Source organism: Centruroides sculpturatus, unplaced genomic scaffold (assembly GCF_000671375.1).
Source record: "Centruroides sculpturatus isolate CEXI.00-Female unplaced genomic scaffold, Cexi_2.0 scaffold57, whole genome shotgun sequence".
Lineage (NCBI taxonomy): Eukaryota > Metazoa > Arthropoda > Arachnida > Scorpiones > Buthidae > Centruroides > Centruroides sculpturatus.
Window position 1 is genome coordinate 701,464 of NW_019384382.1, and position 9,938 is coordinate 711,401.

The window sequence follows — 9,938 nt, forward strand, 5'->3', positions numbered from 1 at the left end:
CAAGCAGGAACTAGCCAGGAAAGCAAGGTNCGCCAAATTCGTACTGCATTGAATAGACTAGTGACTAGTATAATGTTATTTGTTTAATTATTGTACATTATAACGAATAAAATATCTAATTATTCTTAATATAATGTTTTTCTATATCGCCCAGAAAATTGTTTTTCACCCCCCAAAATATAAATTGTTACTAATCGCCCCTTCAACATGGAAAAACGCCCACATGGGGGCGATATCGCCCCCGTTGAGAAACACTGCAGTAGATAAAAACTAGTCAAAAGTTATAATAAAAACTGGTTAGCTGTAGTCAAAGGTTTAACTGTTAAATTTGATGTGCTTTTATTTTTAGTACACAAAAATCAGTGTTTCAATTTAGCACCCTCTATTGTGTGTAATATGATTGATGCAAGATAGTATTTTTCTTTCAGTTAAAATACAGAACGAACATTGCAGGAAAACAAATGATGCAGGAATGAAGAATATAGAAAAAATTAATAATTTATATATGGGTCCTTCTTTGGGACTGGAGAAAACAACCAATAGACTTGGGAAAACAATTGATACTGGAACGATAGATCGAAAATCCACTGCATTGATATTACTCTTTAGGTGTTTATGGTGTTTGAATTATGTTGATGCAAACACCCAAATTCTTTATTTATGATTTATGGAAGAAAATGACTTGAGAGGGAAATATTGTAATTTCCAAAATACATTTGGGTAAAATAAAGTTGTTGATTGGCTAGTAATTATGGAGTCTGTGGATATGATAATTCATAAAAAATTAAGATGTTTGAACCAGTAACATATTGAGATCGGAATTCTTTATGATGGTCGAAGTAGTAACAGCAATCATCATTAATACAACAAATTTTAAATGCAAAGATTATCATTTCATTCATGATCCATTTTAAGACCTTTGCAGTTTTTGTGTGTGAAAAATTAATTACTAATCAGTATGCAAACAAAGCATTATCTTGTTGAGAAAAATTATTATATGTCAAAATTCTGTTTTATATTTTATAATTACTATAAATGCTTGAATAGTCTTGAAAAAGAATAATAATAAATGACTATTGTTCTTAAAACATTTGAACAAAGAAATTATATCAATTATAATTATTAAAAATTTTCAAGTTTAATAGTAGCAATTATTAATTTTTTAAAAAATTTGGAAATTGTTTGATACATTATTTTTCATACAAAAATAACATTTCTTTTAAAAATATTGTGCTTAAATCATTAAAAAAATTATTGTATCAACTTTAATGTAAAGATAAAAGAATGTTAAAGACATAATTGATACATTTTTAAAAATTTGTTTGTATCAGTGATTAAAATGTACATAATTTAATTAAAAATAAATTTATGTAGATAACTTAGTTTTTAATTTATTTTAAATGGGAGAAATAAATAAATAATGCAAAAGACTTTGTGACTTTTCTGTTTTTTTTTTTTTTANTAAGTAATCTAGAATCTAGCTGCAAGGACCCGCTTCGCTGGGCAAAAAGTAACGATAGTGAAGATTAAGATAATTACATTATAGCTAATCTTACCCGTTTTCACAGAATGCAAAAATTAGGTCCCCCGTTTCCAGACTAATTAGAGAATTTTTACATTTAGTCAAACGAACTATTTTCAACATTTCTGGAATGTTTACAATCGTTCTATAATCGAACGAATATTCAAATTTTATGTTCGAATTTAATTCGAACAAGTTTGAAAAAATCAAACAAAACATTCGAAATAGAAAGCCACTTTCAATCACTTTCAGCCTCATATCTCCCGCACCCTTATAGCTATCGAGACGCAACCACCCCTATGCACGAATGGAGACTTGGGGCTACCACCACATACAAACACCATTCACATGCGATGTGTAGTTTTGGCGAAAAAGTGAGATATAGGGACATACATGTCCATTTTTATATATATATAGATTATCTATTATCACTTTTTGTGAATAACCGGTGTACTGCTGTGTTTAAAAGTCAGTTTGAAAACAAGTTGATCTGTCAGTTTTAAATTACAATTACAAACTTATCCAACAGCTTTTCCTCTATCTAAACTTATTAAGAGCATTTTTAAAAATATCAAAAATTTGAACATCTTTGTGCCACAGATTTCTTTGCTTCACNCAGCAGCTATAAACTATGTGAATTGAGATGTGTCATAACATATTTGATTGGATAAGTTTTTTATTAGAAAAGTAAAAACTTTTCTTATAGTCTCTAGATAAAGATAATATTATTAGTACGATATTGTATGTATTATATTATCATTTATAAATACTTCAAAATTAATACTGTAGTAAGTTCAACAAAAGAATAATTTTGTCTTGTAGAAGGATGAAAATATTTTATCATGATTGTTAGATTTTTATTACTTATACTAATGCTACATATTAAAAAATGTTATATTTATTTTCAAATATACTAATATATATACTGGATGTTCAATTTGAAATGAATAATCAAATATCTCAAAAACTAAGCAGTACCAAAAATGTGTTTTTAACAAAAGTTGTAGGGACCAGACAGTTCCCTATGGTCACATAGAATTCAAATTTTCAAGGTTATAATGTAAAATATTTTTTCAAATGAAACCCCTACGAGTTTACCATGTTAAAATATACAAAAATATGCCACGTACACATGTTTCACACACTTTTAGTAGCATTATTTGATGATGTACCACTAGCATTATCTATATATAAATTTTATCTGATGGATTTTGTACAATTGGATTTACATATCTTTGTAGTAGTTTTGTGTGTGTGTATGCTTGACAATTACTAACACAAATAATGATTTTCAATTGTTTTGATTACAGTTACAAAATAGTTTGTTGTTTTGTTCTTCCTGGTACAAAACTGATGTTAAAGCAAAAACACTTTAACTGATCTTGTTTTCATCTCTCTCTATTTCTTGATTTGAACTGTTGTTTCATTAATCCTTACTTTATATCATTTTACATTGTAATAATATCTGATTATTCTGCAAATTAAATTGTTGATAATCAAGTTAGTACTTGGAGAATGCTGATGTAACAAACAATTATTTATTGCAACATTGTTATTGTCACAATGCTGGGCTGCAATTTTTAATCATACTTTTAATTAATTTCATTTAAAATATATTCTCTCTACTTCAAATTAGTTGTGACTTGCCCCCTGTACATTATACTTTTCCTTTAACAATAGAGTTGTGCTGGTCATCTGTCTAACTCCTTTTGGGGAAAAATTTTTGAATTGAAATAACATGACTTTCGGTTTGCATCGGAAGTTCATATATAGTTAATCAGGGCCTCCTGCCTATAAAGTTTCCATATCTGGTCTTGTCTTTTGTCTAACAAACTCCATTCTCGAAATTAAGAAAAGACAGATAGATGACAGTGGAAATATAGGTCTAAATTTTTTCAAATTGCAGAAGCATAGCTTCTACTTATCACAGTCATTTTCTGCATAGAAGACATTCAACCATTTTGTCAATTGTTTAACTGGAACAAAGAGCTTTATAGAATTACTGTTTCGAGAAAGAGATGATGCATTAGTGCAAAGCATTAGTGACAACTACATAATGAATAAATTGTGCAGTGACAAATCTTAGCAGTGATACATAATGATTCAAAAATTAGTCTTCAACAAATAGAATTTGACTTGCATCAACCATCAACCATGCATTTGATTTTGAGATCAACTCATTACTGGTAATCCATACCACATTATTCTAGTCCAAGCATTATCTGAACAGGACAGTTTTGGAGTTGAATTTTATTAGTGGGTTTTTACAACAAGCAATTCTAGAATCTAATTTGTACAATAATATGCTTTTTAGCAATGAAGGAATGTTTCATAGCTAATGCAACTGTAAATCCCATAATTCTCAATACTGGTCACCTTAAAATCCTCAATGGATGTTCCAGATTTACATGTGGAACACTGATATTTAGTGCTGCATTATGAATGGATAACTCATTGGTCTATATTTTTTCAAAGCACTTTGAAGGGTCATAAATAACTGGAGTTCCTGAGAAATGACATTTTCTAGCAATAGAATAATTGAACTTAAATATTAGAACAATAATGTGATATCAGTTTATTATACAATTCCTCTTACAATATGTCAATAATATGAGAGGAATTGTATAGTATAGAATAGAGGTCCTCACATATTTAGGTGCATGCTATATGAACAATATTCTCATACTTCATTAGATACAATTTAGACATAAAATAATGTTGGAAATACATTATTAAATAGTACCACTAAAAGCACATGAAATATATCAATGTTACATAATGTACTGTATTTTTAAACCCAATTTCTTTTATTTATTTCAACATGATAACTTGGGAATAGGAGTTTCCATTTGAAAAAATTCCATTTTCCATTATAACCTGAAAATCTGACCTCGCTTGACTAACATATTTTCATTTTCTTTGCTTCCTACAAATTTCGTTAAAAACATTTATAACAACACCAAACGATCGCCTAATTATCGGGCTATAATATGGCTATTTTAAATGATTGGAACTAAGTAATTTGACAATTAGAGGTAGGCGTTAGGCCTACCTCTAATTGTCGTGCGGTGCGCTTGCTGTGCGGGCAAGCGCACCGCATGGCAAGCGGAGGTTGCGGGTTCAAGCCCCGTCCCGGGCCAGNTGCTGTGTTTAAAAGTCAGTTTGAAAACAAGTTGATCTGTCAGTTTTAAATTACAATTACAAACTTATCCAACAGCTTTTCCTCTATCTAAACTTATTAAGAGCATTTTTAAAAATATCAAAAATTTGAACATCTTTGTGCCACAGATTTCTTTGCTTCACCTTTACTTCTCTCCTAGTTTTTGTATCCACTTTAATTCATATTATTAAATACACTGTTTAAACTTGTATTATGACAGCTGACAAATTTTTGATAATTTTCCTCTTTCTATATAATGACTGTCAGATAACTACAGAAGCCAACTGTCAATTTCAGCATGTGTTAGTTCTCTGCAGCAAATAAAAGTGTAATTGGCTCTTGAACTTGTTATTGTAGAGTATTTGTGTAACTTTCATAGTAAAATCAGCAATGGTGATGTTAATGACAATTACTTTACCTACCCTACTTCATTTATATCTATTAGGGCAGTGGTTCCCAAACTTTTTTGATTCACGGCACTCTTGCTAAATCCAGATTTTCCCAAGGCACCCTGTGTTGAATTCTAACAAGTACAATTTGCAAAATAGCCAATATTTTTTTAAATTAAAGAGTTAGGATGTTAAGTAAAAATAAATAAAATGCATATTTAAGATAGCAAAAAAAAAAAAAAATGTAATTGAACAAATTCAATTAATTATAATTAGTGGGGGATGAACCTGTTGATCATAGCACATTTTCTCAAATTTTGGAATCAAACTGGACAGTCATTATCATTTCCTTCTCTACATTGATTTTCGTGCAATGCTTAGTTTTTATCACAGCGAAGCGACAAAACTCAGCTTTGCACAAATAAGAAGCCGCAAATGGAATTAAGATTATCTGAGCTTTACCACTCAGAAGGAATATTCATCTTTTACTGATATCCAAAATTCAGTTAATTCCACACTGCTAAATTTTGTTTTCAAGGTATTGTCAGAAAAACAACTCAATAACATTCTCTTCTTTTGCAGCAGTAAATTCAGATGAAGTATTGGCATTAAATGGATTTTGAGTCCATGCAAATTTATCAATATTATCATTTTGAAAATATTTTCAAACCAGATGTGATAAATGTTCTACAAAAATAGATTTCACACCTCGAGAAAAATCAACTCCATTAGAAGTCAAAAACTGTTTCAACAAGGGGAAAAATTTTTTCTCCTTTGTCTTCATTTATTTTTTGTTTTCTTTTCCTAGTTTTAATTTTATTTGTATAAAAGCTGAAATTTTCTCATTTGACTTTAAAAGGAGAGATTCAGAGCATTCAGCTTTTCAAAAGTATCACATAAGTATGCTAGTTTTACCAAAAAACTTTTATTCACAAAATTTTCGGCATACTTGTGGTCTTCTTCTTTAAGAAGAATATAAATTTTCTGTTGCAGTGCAAACGAGACAAAACATTACCTCGAGAGAACCATCACTCTCTTGTGGTAATGTTTTGTACTTTCTTGAAGTGCTGGTTATTCACAAAGACACGTGCTCGGATCCCATATTCTCACATAGTATTTTGAAAAATCTTGCCTTCAACAGCCACGTTTTTATAAAGTTTACTACATTTACTACATATTCCAAGACCAAGTTCAATGTAGATATTTTGATGCAAGTGCTTCCTATGAATAATGCAATGGGTTCGCAGTGCATTGGGGTCTTTGCTTTGAAAAAGTGCTTGCAATTCTCCATAACACCCAGACAGAAGGAGCACCATCAGTATAGATAATAATACAGGTCCATTCCAAATTATTTTCGGATATAAAAATATCAAGGATCTCAAACAAGTCGTGAACACCAGTAGTGATACTTTTACAAAAGAGAAAGCCTCCTACAATGTTATTACTATCTATAAACTGTACATAGCAAATCAAGTAAGCATCTTTATTATCTGTGTTCTCATCCAGCTGCAACCCAAATTCTTTCCCTTTTATTTTTTCAATTAACTGAACATTGGAGGTCCTTTGCTATGTGCTGTATTCTGCAACTGATGGTGTTATTGAACAAAGGTACTTTTGAAAGCTTCTTCCCTGCAGACTCGTCGATCATAATGTTTACCATATCTACAGCAACTGGTAAAATGAGATTTTCTGCGATGGTATGAGGCTTTTTACATTTTGCAATTCAAATTGCCACGTTTTTTTTTTTACTGAGTTAATGATTGCACCAGGTCTGCTAGATGTCACATCAAGTTGAAAATAGAAGTAAAATTATTATCCAACAGCTTTTCCTCTATCTAAACTTACCAAGAGCATTTTTGTAATTGAAAATAGAAGTAAAATTATAAAAATTTTACAACATTTTGTGGTGCACCTATGGGGAAGCAGCGGCTTCCCCACATTGGAACTGCTGTATTAGGACAATCATTCTAGACAAGAGTAACATTGACCTCATCACCACCCTGGAATTGTATCAATTCCAGATGGCTCTTCAGATATTAAGTATACTACAAATATTATCAACATTAAAGTCTTTTTTTCTGTTAAATTTTTGCTTTTTAGTTTACTTTAGCATTTAATATTATTATTTAACATAGACACAGTTATTGATAGCTGGATTTGATCCCTAAACATAGTCTCTTTCAGAGATTTGGGATGTTTAGAGATATTTATGCAAATGCATGCTGTTCTAGGTAGTACAGCCTTTTTATGTAGCATATAGATGTTGTTTCTACTAAGTTCTACAATCTTCAGGTGCTCTAGATCCCTTGGAATGGTTCCTAGTGTTCCAACTACAGTTGGGAGTATGATTGTCATCCACAATTGGTCAACCTTAATTTGCAGGTCTTTTATATTTAGTGACTGACTGTAATTATTTTTCTTCCACCATTGTCATCTGGGACTATCACATCTGTAATCCATATCTTGTTTTTATTTATTTTTTTCCTATCAGCATAATGTATAAAATGTTATGAAATTATTATTATTACTATTATTATGTATATTTTATTAATAATTGGTAGACTGTATATGAAATGAAATGATTAAATAAATTGTTTAATGCCATTTTCTATTATAACCATATTATATGCAATATAAACTTTAAGCCATTTTGTTTTTTTGACACAGTGAAGTTTAAACAGTTCTTTCCCTATCTCAATATTTTGTTTTTCTGTTTTGCTTATTTTATAATTACATTTATAATAATAATCTGCTAACAGAAATAAAATTAAAGGAATTCAAGAAAAACAATGTTAGAAATGGTACCTTTTAAATTGCATATAGATTAAGTAGATGTTTTCAACCACAACTTTGAAGCTATGGGCTATATAGCAGTGCACATTATGTGACAATTTTTATTTTTGTTTAGCAATTTTCTGTAAGCTATATGCTGCTGTGGGTTAAATGCAAGAAATTGTGATAATTAATAATTAATGAATTCTTAAATTATACATTTTTTAATTGTTTAAACATGTTATTTTAATATCAGAACCAATAAACCAGAATTTCCACTAATTGTAGTCTTATATGTTTATTTCACTTATTGTTTTTGATTGGTTATTGCCAGCATAGGTGAGTTCCTCAAAGCAATTACGGTAAGTGGATTCTGCTATATATAAACATGATTGCCTAATGAAAAATATTTAGACAGGAAAGATCCTGGATAGAAATTGGATATATATGTTTTAACCAGTAAATTATCAATAAACATTTATTTTGATTTCTGACAGAACTCTTAGTTTTATCCTTAGTTTAAAACTTTATCATGTCACTTATTGTTAATTGTTATTGTTAAACAAATGTTGTTATAAATTTAGCATATATTTAATTAATACTGATATATATTTCAAACTGCTCTATATTACAGAAATAATCCAAATCATAATTTAATACTAAGATTAAATTTATTTGAACTTGAAACTCATATTTCAATATAAGTCCTATAGGACTCATGTTGAAATAAGAGTATTAAATTTTTATATTTGTTGTACCAGGTATATTGTACTTTTTAAACCTAATTGTTTTAATAATACAATTCTATTACTTTATTTCATTCATAAAAGTTTCAATGAAAAAAATTGCATATTAAAGAAACTTATGAATAAATTTAATCTTAGTTATAAAATTATGATTTGGATTATTTCTGTAATTTGTGCATTTTCTAATAACTTTTTGTTTAGAAAAATACTTCTATTCTCATCAAACTTGAAATTTTGAGAATATTCCTAAATCTCTATTTGATACTGACAAATTCATTTGGAATTATTAGTAAAATTTGAATCTAATTATAATTTGAAATTTTAATAATTTAAAATTCATGGACTGATTTTTATTTGAAATCAAGTTTTATAATCTCTTATTTAAATTTTGAAATATATAAAAACTGCATAAAACAAAATTTTTAATTAAGTTGTTATTATTTTGAGGATTTTTCCAAGACATGAAAACCTTTAAAAAGACTTGTAACATGATAAAACAAATTTAACTCATCTCTAAAAGTTTTATATTCTACCAGTTTATATTATATTCTACCAGTTTTATATTATTCTGTACTATAAAACTGGTGTATATATTATATTATATGAAACTATACTATATATGGGAAAATGTTTTTACTTAAAATAATTACGTTTGACCCAGAGAAGTCATTTTAAGTTGAGAAAAGATAAAGCTAGCAAATAAGATAAAGACAATATGGCATAGGCTGTCTTAAACACTTATTCATAATCTACTCAGCACTATTATACAAAAATTTTAATTTAAATATGAAAGAATTAAAAATACAATTTAAAAATTTATTTTAATTCCAAACATAACTCTATAGCAGTTTTTAATTTAGATTATTTTAAAACAATACAAAATTGGCTTTCATTGTTCTTGTTATACCATTACATAAAACTTGTATTTAAACTAATTAATATTATGATAAATATTTACATGGTTTTATATTTTTTGTTAAAATAATAATTAAGCCAGTATTGAATTATTTACTAATTCAGTATGATATTTTACTATCAAAATATTAAATTTAAAACAGCATATATACTATATAATTGTTTTATTTTTAACTTTGTTCATATTAAATTACACTTTCTGTAGTAGTAATAGTAGTAGTAGTATGGTTTTCAGTAAAGCCTTATTACAAAATTTCTTCTTGAAACTTTTTTAAACATTATGCACCTAACAAATTTGTTTGCACACCAATTTACATATTAATCTTTTAAAATCTTTTTTTAAGATGCTGAATAGCATTTGAATTTTATTATTGTTATTAATGCAGAAATTTGATATTTAAAAAGTGTAATTATATTATCAAATTGCTTATCAT